The 11,899-nt window shown below is 41.9% G+C and overlaps 1 long non-coding RNA gene across 1 annotated transcript; it reads right to left on the minus strand.

The window, feature by feature from the left end:
- Window positions 1-1,892: 1,892 nt before the first annotated feature.
- LOC122462740 lies at window positions 1,893-8,660 on the minus strand. The gene is made up of 2 exons (XR_006285490.1): window positions 7,430-8,660; window positions 1,893-3,441 (listed from the first exon to the last, which is right to left on the minus strand). It is a non-coding gene; the product is annotated as an uncharacterized LOC122462740 (long non-coding RNA).
- Window positions 8,661-11,899: the final 3,239 nt, after the last annotated feature.

Consider the following 11,899-nt stretch of genomic DNA (forward strand, 5'->3'; position numbering starts at 1 on the left):
ACAAGTTTGGTTGATAAAGGTAAGAGTAAAAAGAAAAGGAGTACTTGTGGCACCTTAGAGACTAACCAATTTATTTGAGCAGGAGCTTTCGTGGGCCAACTTGATGATCACTTTAGATAAGCTATTACCAGAAGGAGAGTGGGGTGGGAGGAGGTATTGTTTCATGGTGTCTGTGTATATAATAATGTCTTCTGCAATTTCCACAGTATGCATCCGATGAAGTGAGCTGTACCTCACAAAAGCTCCTGCTCAAATAAATTGGTTAGTCTCTAAGGTGCCACAAGTACTCCTTTTCTTTTTGTGAATACAGACTAACACGGCTGTTAATCTGAAAGGTAAGAGTGTTGACCATATATACTTAGAGTGAGGTAAGGCGTTTGACTAAACAATATTTTGATTAAAAAAACTTGAATGATATAAAGTTAACATGGCACACATTAAATGTTTTAAAAACCGGGTGAGTGGTAGGTCTCAAAATGTATAAACAGGGACTGATCATCGAGCATGTGTGTTCTCAGTGTGGTCCTGCAGGGATAGTTTCTTGGCCCTACACTATTTAACATTTTTATCAAAGAGCTGGAAGAAAAACATAAGCCATCGCTGATCAAATGTGAGGATGACACAGAAACTGGGAAAGTGGTAAATACTGAAGAGGACAGGTCATATGTTCAGAGCCATCTGGATCATTGGTAAACTGGGTGCCAGCAAAGAATCTGTGTTGTAATGCAGCTAAATGAAAACATATACAACTAGGAACAAAGAATGTGGGCCTTATTTACAGGATGGGGGACATGAGCTCCCAGTGTGCTGCTGTGGTCAAGAGAGCTAATATGATCATTGGATGCATAAACAGGGAAGCTTGAGTCAGAGTGGAGAGGTTATTTTTCCTCTGTATTTGGAACCAGGAGCTCAATCTATTTAGATTAACAAAGAGAAGGTTAAGGAGTCTATAAGTACCTACAGAGGGAACAAATATGTAACAGTTGGCTCTTCGATCTAGCAGAGAAAGTTCTAACAATGGCTGGAAGTTGAAGCTAGACAAATTCAGACTGGAAATAACTCATACATTTTTAACAGTGAGATTAACTAACCATTGGATAAATTTGCCAACTGTTGTGGATTCCCCATCACAATTTTTAAATCAAGATTTCATGTTTGGTTGTTTTTTCAAAAACAATCTGCTCTAGGAATTATTTTGGGGAAGTTCTCTGGCCTGGGCTGTACAAAAAGTCAGAGTAGATGATCACAACCGTCCTTTCTAGCCTCGGAATCTATAAATTTATAAGTATCAGAGGGGTGGACTGTGTTAGTCTGGATCTGTAAAAGCAGCAAAGAGTCCTGTGACACCTTATAGACTAACAGATGTATTGGAGCATAAGCTTTCGTGGGTGAATGCCCACTTCATCGGTAAATTTATAAATTGGTAATTTATAAATGTATAAGTTATTGGGCTCAACACAGGGGTAACTGGGTGAAATTTAGTGGCCTGTTATTCACCGGTTCTTTAGAAAGTCTTCCTAGTTTCTTTGGAAATCTCAGTCACAATGGGTCTATCTATAAACTGCTGGAAAGAATTTCCCCTACCAGAAGGCTTTGATTCAAATGTCAAGTAGCATATATAGAGACTAAGTAACCCAGTGTTGAATCAGGCCCACAATGTTGAAATATGCCTTAAAAGAAAGAGTCCAGAGTTTCTGTGAATCAGTGCATCTCCACTGGCCAGCTCAGTAAATCTAGGGTAATCAGAGACTCTGAAAAGTCCAGATAGGAGGGAGTGGGAAACATAGATGGCTGGTCAGGTTCTTTGGCCTGTGTCATGAAGACTAGATCAGAGTCCCTTCTGACCTTAAAATATGACTCAAAGACCAAAAAAATATTGACCCAAACTTTTATGCAGTTGCCCTGTTTTATTATTAGATTTGCAAAGGGAAGCCTGATGTAATTCCACAGGCATCTACAACAGTTAACATTGCATTTGAATTCAGATTTACTTTTCTCACTCATGCAATCATTGTTTCCCGCTTCCTTCTCCCCTCTCCCCAAATTATCCTCCATCACCTGGAAAAGAAAAATATCAGCCAAAGCATACCATACGAATACCGCTCCCTAAAGGCAGCAGCAGCAAGTATCAGTCCTAAAATTCAGTGAAATCCGTGTCTGCCAAAGTTTTAGGCCAGGATTTTCAAAGAAATGTGAAGGAATTAGGTGACTCAACTTCCAATTTAGGTGATTAAATCCCTTTGGTGATTAACTCCAATTTAGGTGTTTAACTCCCTTCAACTCCTTTGAGATATCACCCTAAGTAACCCTCCAAAAGTTTCTGGAAAATCAAAGCATGGAATACAGTGCTCCTAACCCCTAAAGTCCCTTTTAAAAATCTCAATCTTATTTTACAACTGCAAAGATCAAAATTAGCTGATTGGGGAGAGGTGCCAGTCTTCCAGAATCTCCTGCTGTAGGTCACTGATAGAGATCTGTTAATTTTACAGTCTGAAGTCTTGCAAAAGCCAGAAACTTACTGACAGCCCTTCTCGGGGCCTCTTTGACCTCTTTGTTCCTCAGACTGTAGACCATGTGGGTCAGGACTGTGTAGAAGACAGAAGATACCTTGTATAAGTCCTTTGAATGGTGGGCAGTTGGAACCATGTAGCCAATAATCAGAGTCCCATAAAATGTTGTGACAGTGACAGTGTGAGAGGAGCAGGTAGAAAATGCCTTTTGCCTCCCGGTGGTGGAAGGAATTCTCAGGATGGTGTTGATGATGCAAACGTAGGATGCCAATGTGAATAGAAATGGGACTAGTCACCTGACGGAGGAGACCATGAAAATCGTGAGTTCTAGAAGCTGGGTAACAGTAGAGGATAGTTTTATGATGGGTGAGGAATCACAAAAGAAATGGTCAATTTCATTGGAGCCACAAAACTTTATTTTAGTCATTAAAATGATTACGATGGTACTGCTCAGAAAGCCACTTGTCCAGGAACAAGCCGCTAGCTGGAAACAAACACTGCCGTTCATCAGAGTGGCATAACAGAGTGGATTGCAGATCACTAGATACAATTCGTAAGACATCACTGCTAGCAGATAGCATTCTGTGGCTGCTAGGATACCAAAACAATAAAATTGTGTCATGCAGCCACTAACAGAAATGGTTCTGTCCCCAGTGAGGAGACTGGCCAGCACCCTGGGCAGGATGGTGGAGGTGTAGCAGATCTCCAAGCAGGACGCGTTCCCCAGGAGGAAGTACACAGGGGCGTGAAGGTGCTGATCAGCCACATCTAGCACAACAATGAGGATATTTCCAGCCATGGTCACCATGTAGATCACTAGAAACAGGAAGCAGAGAAGAATCTGAAATTCAGGGAGATTCCCAAATCCCAGGAGGACAAATTCCTCAATGGACGTTTGATTGCTACAGTTAGCATTTGCCCTGGGATGTATCTAGGGGAAATGAAGCAAATTTGTTAATATATTTTAAAGATAAACTCAACTTTTAAGTCAATTCATTGTCGAACTAGATGAAAACTAACAAACTCTGCAATATAAGCTGAATATCGCAGTGAACTGAAATGTCATCAGTTTAATTGCAGAAATGTTCAAAAATCTATGCCCTCTCTTCATAGAATCCCCATCATTAGAGATGGTTAAGAAAAGGTTAGACAAATAGCTCTCAGGGATGGTCCAGGTTTCCTTGGTTTCCAGGTGGCCTGGACTTGATAACTTCTTGAGCTCCCTTCCAGCCCTACAATTCTATAATTTTCTGTTACTTGATCAAGCCTCCAGGAAATTGCCCAGGTTGCTTGGTATCAGGACTACTGTGATATGTTATTTAAGATGTGAGTACCTATCTTCTCCACTAACAGAGCAAAGAAAAACTGTGTCTCTGGAAACTCCACTACACTTCAAAAAATCAGAAAACGGCTTCATTTCCCTTTGGATTAGGACTGATTAAGATTTTGTAATGGAATACTGGGGTTTGGAGTAACTGAAAGTCTTCATGGAAAGTATATGATTTTCACCAAATTTCGTCTGAAATCTGTAAACCCCAAACGTTTTTTGTTTTTTTTTTAAATATGAACATGTTTCAGTTTTGAGCAGCCTTTGGCTGAAAATATTTAGTACATTGACAAATATGTTTGCATTCAGTTGCTGAAAATCCCAAAACATCCACCCACCCTCCACCAAAGAAACAATTTTCAGGTTTTGGCTTTTTCAATGAAAAATCAAAAATTTCCATGGGGATGGAGGATTAAACCCATCCAATGGGAGTCCTGATATATTAGAGAACAAAGGGGCTGCTAAAATGAGATTACACTTCTGATGCCAGGAATTAATATCACAGCACAGTCAAAGTAAAATAAAATAAAATACAGTCTAATCTGGTTCGCTGATGTTTCACTTTTTAACCTGACAAGGAAGTGTTCTTCAAATGCAGGGTTTCCACAGGATACATCACTATCAGAGGCACAGCTGGAATTGCAGAAAATATTATAACAGATCATACAAATGTTCTGTTCTTTCTAAAATTCAGCCACAGAATTAGCTCTGATGGGGATACCTGATGTGAACACCATGAAACACAAATATATGTTTGGTTGCACTGGTGGGAAAAATATTGTTGTTTATTTTATTCATTGTCCAGATCATCTTGTGTTTACAAAAATTTCTTAAAGCAGCTGATCTCTCTCTCTCTCTCTCTCTCTCTCTCTCTCAGTTTCAAAATGCACAACATTTTGTTAGCCCAGCACAAATGCATATTAGTAAAAATAATATCAATGGCATCTAATTTGCTTTCAAGACTGAAATTGTATCAGTCTAAAATAATATTTTGACAGACCTTCCAGTCAAAACATCCAGACGGAAAGCACTGAATTCTATATGGGTATATGAGCCTTGCTCTCTCCTTCCTTTGCAAAGGGATTTAAAAGTTGTGGGGGGAAATTCCAGACTGGATGTTTCTATTCTCCAGCAGCAATGGTAATATTTTTGCATCTACTTTACACTCAAATTTTTAAATAGCCCAATGGACTTAGGAACCTTAGTACTATTGACTGTCAATAAGACTTAGGCTAAGGGCCAGAGTTTTAAAGGTATTGAGGTATTATAAAGGTATTTTAAATCAATAGATGTTAGGGATATAGGTGCTTTTGAAAACCCCACTAGGCACCCTACATACCCTTAAAATGTGTGTCTAAGTGCCTAGGTGACTTTTGAAAATGGGATTTAGAATGTTAAGCTACTTAGGGGTGCTTTTGAAAATTTTACCCCTAATTCCCATTTAATTTCTGTAGCAGTAGCGAGCCTAAATTCTTTAGGGCCCCATTTGAGAATCCCATTTTATGGCTTATAATAAAATTTCCTCTGCATCTTAATAATTATAAATGATTCCGTAACGAGCAATAACTAATAAAATAAATTTAAAAAACCCCTGAACATTTAAAATAAAAGCCTAGAGATAAAACTAGTAAAGTTTCTCTTAAAAAATAAAACTCTAAAAGCCTATAGAATTCAATAGAGAATAAAAAAATTGCTTTAAAGTTTTTAAACCAACCTAAACAATATAAAATCTTTGCTAGGCTGGTTTAAAAATTACTCAGAGAAGTTATCATTGTCTATTCAGTGTCTTTAGCATTATCCCTTTAGGAGAAGCAAATAAGATAGTTAGCATAAAGTACATAGATCTTGATTTAAAAAAAAAAATCATGATTACATTCAAGGCACAAGTTACTATGGACTTGACTTTAATCATGTTCTGAAGTCCTGTTGGAGTTAATGGGTGAAATCTTAGCAAAACTCCTCTTGATTTAAATAGTCACTGAATTTGCTTAGAAAGGACTTAAAGCACATATTTAAAGTTAAGCACATCCTTAAAGTCTATCCTGAGTTGGAGCCATAAAACAATCCTTTTTCCCCCAAAATGATTTATTAAAATCAACAATTAATTCATTTTCTCAGCAATCATATATGACAGACATTTTACTGAAGCAAGCACTGGATGAAAAATGTTGAAAGGGAAACATCAAAATTGTCCATGAAAATATGGAATTTTGGAAAACTGGATAACCAAAATGTTTTCATTTTTTGGTATTCAGTGAAAGAATGAAAGAAAACCCCAAACTTAAACACACTGAAAAATACTTTTTGTGAAACAAATTTGGGGGGAAAATTAAAAAAAAAAAACAATTTTAGTGAAATTTTCATTTTTGAAAAAAAGTAATTTGAAATGAAACAAATATTGAGCAAGGATATAATGTATTCAAAACACTGAGTGAAGGCCATGTAAAAGTGGTGATATTTTATTTTGGTTTATTTTATCATATTGTGTATACACATTATTATACATTAATTTTTATTTTATATCAATTGTTTTTATTTAAAAAATTAAACTGACATATATACACACATAGCAAAGTTCTGATTTCAATTAACAAAAAATAGCCATTTTTAAAGGTATTTATGTGCATAGGGGGATTTTCAGAAGCACCCTAAGGCACCAAAAACTAAACAAGAACTAGAGAATGCTGTTAAAAAATCTGACTAGGCTCCCGATACCTTTTTAAAGTCACTCCCAAAATGACCTCAAAAGTAATCACATCGGTTTCCATCTCCAAATCGGATGAACAGACATTAACAGACATTAAACTTTAGAAAATGACAAAGGAAGTTTTCACCTCTAAGATGAGGCACCAGTCGGGGGATGAGGGGGGCAGCTTGAATTTCAGACATCAGCCTTTGGACTCTGGATTCTTGCATCAGGATATGGTCCAACAAGACTATTTTCTATCCTGATTCCTTTAACCTACCTAACTCAGAATCTATATATGGAAGGAGACCCTACCCATAATGCCTGGTTTTACTGCCTTAATTGTATCATTTTGTCCTGCATCCATTCCCACACAATGTTAATGTTTCTTTTGATGCATTGTCCATCCCCTATACGTGAAGGGTGGCAAGTACCATTGGCCCGCGATGGGCACTTGAGATGACAGGGAAGGGAAAGGGACTAGCTCATTTATGCTCCCAGACGGAATAAACACCCGTGTTCCTTCCATGTGAGGAAACTGCTGCTACTTCCCTCCGTGGTCGTTACACCCCCCCATGGAGCAGTAACGGACAACGCAACACATGTCGCCCTCAGAGGAAAACTAGACACCTATTCTGAATCTCAAAGGAAAAGAAATGGAGAGGTAAATGAAAAAAAAAAAAAAAGATGTGAACTTTGAAACTGAAATGTGGTGGGTGAGAGACCATGGGACCTGACCCGTGCGCCCAATCACAGCTGAGGAGCTTCTCAGTAGTCCCCTGCTCCCCCGGCACTGTGTGTGTGTGTGTGTGTGTACAGTTTTAACAATCCCCCCCCCCCCCATCGGGAAGAATTTGAGGTAGACCCAGTCAGTCCTTTCCAGATGCCTGACTGGGCCTTGCTCACCTGCTGAGGGTGAGACTGATCACCAGGTTTAGGTTCAGGAAGGAATTTTCCGGAGGCCAGACTTTCTCAGGACCCCCTGCTGTTATCATATGGGCATGTCTCAGCTGCTCCTCCTATATCAGGGATGTATGATCGCTCTAAGGGTGACCAGATAGCAAGTGTGAAAAATTGGGACGGAGGTGGGGGGGGGGGGCGTATAATAGGAGCCTCTGTATAAGAAAAAGACACAAAAATCGGGACTGTCCCTATAAAATCGGGACATCTGGTCAACCCCAATCACAGGGGCAGGGGCTTCTTCAGCAAACCCCCCTCTCTCTGTGCCCCATGGGGACGGGGCTGGACAGCAGTCTCACTCCGGCCATGCGGCCACCCCAGTCTGGGAGTGAGGGGCGGCGCCCACCCGTGGCTTCTGGACCCACAGACAAAGCTCGGGGGGAACCAGTCCCATTTATACTTGCTGGACACAAGGCTCTTGCTCTTGTTGTACAGGAGGCTATATGCGACCCTCCTGTTATACACTGAGCAATGAGGGCTCCCCTCCGTGTGGGCAGAGGCGAGACCCTGCGCTCCAGGGACGAGGTAGCTGGTGTACAGACCCCGCCGGAGCGGGGAGTGTCGGCAGGCGCCACTCTGCCTTGGACGGGGGTCATCTCTGCTTGAGCAAGCGAGACTCCCCGCAACCTCCAGGCACCTCTTCCGTCAGTGGACGGTGACCCTGACTCCGGGAGAGACCCCCGGGAGAGCGAGAGAGAGACGGGGTGTCCCTCGGCTGGGCCCCCTGGGGCGAGATTCAGCCCAGCCGCAGCGGGGTACACAAGGTAATAGGTGGAGAGGGGAGGGAGGGAGCGAGCCAGGCTGGAGGCCTCCGGGCTCTGCTCCCCTCTCTGCACCGGCCTGAGTCCCCCCACTCAGGGCTTTTCCCAGCGTGTACCCCGCTCACACAACCTTGTGTCACGGCTCCGGGCCAAGCCTTCGGAATGAGCCAAGTGAAAAGGGCAACGCGGCCCCCGGCCGGGCTGGGCGGGGAATCGCCCCGCCCTCCTGGAACTGCCTCCGGGGCCGCCGCTCGGATCGCAGCCCATGGAGACTTCCAGAGCCGGGCCCCGTCGCGCTCGCAGCAGGAAGCGGGACAGAAACACCTGCCTGTAACGCTCCGTTTCATCTGACTGGTAACCACAGAGACTGAAACACCATCGCCACACGTGGCTGGTTACCGCAGGGCCTCTGACACCGACGCTATGCTCCCACTTCTGCCCGCAAAACCTGGCTACGGGAGCGCTCCGCTCAGCTACGGCTCCGCTACGCTGCTGTCAACTCGTCAGTGCGGACACGGCCTCAGGGTTGTTTCAGAGAGACCAGGCGGGTCCGGCCATATCTGTTACTGGTCCCACTGCCCTCGGTGAGAGAGACAAACTTCCAGCTTACACAGAGCCCTTCCAGTTTTGTTTCCACATTTTAAAAACTACGCGTTTCAAAAACTGTATTTATAAACCTTAACTATCGTCTGTGCACCTACTCAAAATCGCTAAAAATCCACCCAAAATATTTCTTTTTTTCAGATTGTAGTAAACTGTTTTTCATTTCAGTAAGAAAACACACGTAATTGTTGTTTTGAGTCAATCCTGATTAGATTTAAGGATCGTTTCGTTTAGATTTAACGCTGGTCGGTTGCCTAACTGTACATTTCTTACTGGCACAAACCTGGCTTTCTTTTCAATGTAATCTTAGCTCAGCTTTTCAGTGTCTGCAGTGCTTGGTTTTGGGTTAATTACAATGTCCCTCTACTGTTTTCGACTCTTATGAACTGCCCGAGAAATTACAAGTAAATACAGTAATGTGTTACCGTTGATTCTTAATGAGCACTTTAAAGAAATGTAGCACCTGTATCAGAGAACCTCGGATACCCATCCAAGTGTGATGATGGTGTTTCAGTGTCTGTGGTTCCCCCCGGGCTTTGCCTGTGGGTTCGGAAGCCCGGGCGGGCGCCGCCCCTCCCTCCCAGGGCTGGGGTGGCCCCCATGGCCGGAGTGAGACTGCTGTCTAGCCCCGTTCCTGAGGGGTAGAGAGAGATGAAAGGGGAGGGGGCCCGGAAGCTCCTAAAGTGTAACTGGGAGCACAGGTCTCATTGACTCATACCAGCACATTTCATTTCCATTTTTAAATTACACTTTTAAACTTCTATTGTTACTTTTTAAAAAAAATATTACGAATTCTCGACTTTTATGTTATTTTTGTTTGTATTATTTTATTTTTAATTTTTATTTAAGTAGTTTTTGTTTCATATTCTTTTGGTTTATTTTGTAATATATGCATACACATTATTATACATTTTTTTTTATTTTATATCAATTCTTTTTATTTACTAAAATGAAATTGACATATACACATGGCAAGTTCTGATTTCAATCAACATTATTTTCTGTAATAAAAATGTTCCAAACGGAAATTTTTAATCTGCTTTAATTTCCATTACTATCTGAGTCGATGTGATTACATAGGTTCTGGATTCAGGGGTGCGTGAGGCCGTGACCTTGTGGTTAGGGTTTAGAGGGATCGATTAGGGGCTGTGGTGTTCTTGGGGGCTGGAGGTTTAGAGGATCAGAGAGCTAGTCAGTGAACTAGTCACACTGAAAGAAGGTGCTATTGGTCTGTTAGGAATACAATCCTGTCCTGATAGTGCCCATCGCCTCCAGAGAAAGGGAAGTGCCTAGAAAATGTAAAAGGAAACTTAGTCTGATAGCATCCTGCCTGGCAAGAACTCACTTATCAATAGCTGGGATGTGAAATCCCCACTTCTGTATTGTTTTGTCATTATAGTTCCCACTTTGCTATTGTTTGTCTGTATAATCTCTGTCTGGTTCTGTGATTGTTCCTGTCTGCTGTATAATTAATTTTGCTGGGTGTAAACTAATTAAGGTGGTGGGATATAGTTGGTTACATAATCATGTTACAATATGTTAGGATTGGTTAGTTCAATTTCAGGAAAATGATTGGTTAAGGTATAGCTAAGCCGAACTCAAGTTTTACTATATAGTCTGCAGTCAATCAGGAAGTGAGGGGGTGGGTGTGTGGGTGGGGGAGATGGGAACAGGGAATGGGGGTAAGGAAATTGGAATCATGTTTTGCTAAAGGGGGAAATGGGAACAGGGAATGGGGGTGGGGAAATTGAAATCATGTTTGCCTAAGGGTAGGAATGGGAACAGGGACACAGGTGTAAGGCTCTGTGGTGTCAGAGTTGGTACGGGGGACACTAAAGAAGGAAACTGGATTCATGCTTGCTGGAAGTTCACCCCAATAAACATTGACTTGTTTGCACCTTTGGACTTCGGGTATTGTTGCTCTCTGTTCATGCGAGAAGGACCAGGGAAGTATGTGGGTGAAGGAATAAGTCCCCTAACAATAATTATGAATTACAATTGCAACATTTGCTATCTATTCAATCAGCATCTAGAGCCTGGCAGGTTTTTTTTTTTTTTTTTTTTTAGCAGAAAAAATGACTGTTCAGAGAAGTCCACAAAAAATCCCATATATTTAGGTTTTGGCAACAAAGAACCAAACATTTTTAGCTAAAAACTGCTGAAAACTTAACATTTTCAGCTGAAATTCTCCACAAAAGAAGGAAACAAACAAACAAAAAACCTTTCTCTTTTCCAAGAGAAAGAGAGATGCTAGTGGTGATGATGATGGTCTCCACTACAGCCGGGATTGACGCTGTGGTGATCGATCCACCAGGGGTCGATTTAGCGGGTCTACTGAAGACCCACTAAATCAACTGCTGATCGCTCAGACATCGACTCCGGTACTCCACCGGAATGAGTAAGGGCAGGTCTACACTACGGCAGGGATTGAAGCTCTGAGACTGATCCACTGGTGGTCGATTTAGCGAGTCTAGTAAAGACCCGCCAAATCAAGTGCAGATTGCTCTCCAGTCGATCCCTGTACTCTACCCCCGGTGAGAAGAGTAAGGTAAGTCGACTGGAGATTTTCAGTCAACTCCAGCTGCATTATTCACGTAGCTGGAGTTGCGTAGCGTAGGTCGACTTACCGCAGTAGTGTAGACATAGCCTAAGAGGAGTTGATGGGACAGTTTCTCCCATCAACCCAGGGCAGTGTGGATCCTGTGGTAAGTAGATCTAAGCTATGTTGACTTGAGTTATGCTACTAATGTAACTCAAATTGCGTCGGTTGGATCAGCTTTTCCCCCTAGTGCCGATCTGCCCTGAGACTTACTATGAAAAAAGTACCAGGAAAAAGAGTCAGGAAGACTCAGTGAGAATTTATTCTTTAATTCATTTTTTTGGTCAAACCTTGGTGGTAAATATTTATATGTGTATAGGGTGTTACTGTGTGTGGCAAGGGAGGCCATGTGACACTATTTAGGCTGAGATTGGCAAAGTTGCCTAGTGCTTTTGGGTGCTCATTTCCCGTTCGTTTTAATTCATTCATTTCTTTTTATTTGGGTGGGGGAGG

Source organism: Chelonia mydas, chromosome 13, assembly GCF_015237465.2.
Source record: "Chelonia mydas isolate rCheMyd1 chromosome 13, rCheMyd1.pri.v2, whole genome shotgun sequence".
NCBI lineage: Eukaryota > Metazoa > Chordata > Testudines > Cheloniidae > Chelonia > Chelonia mydas.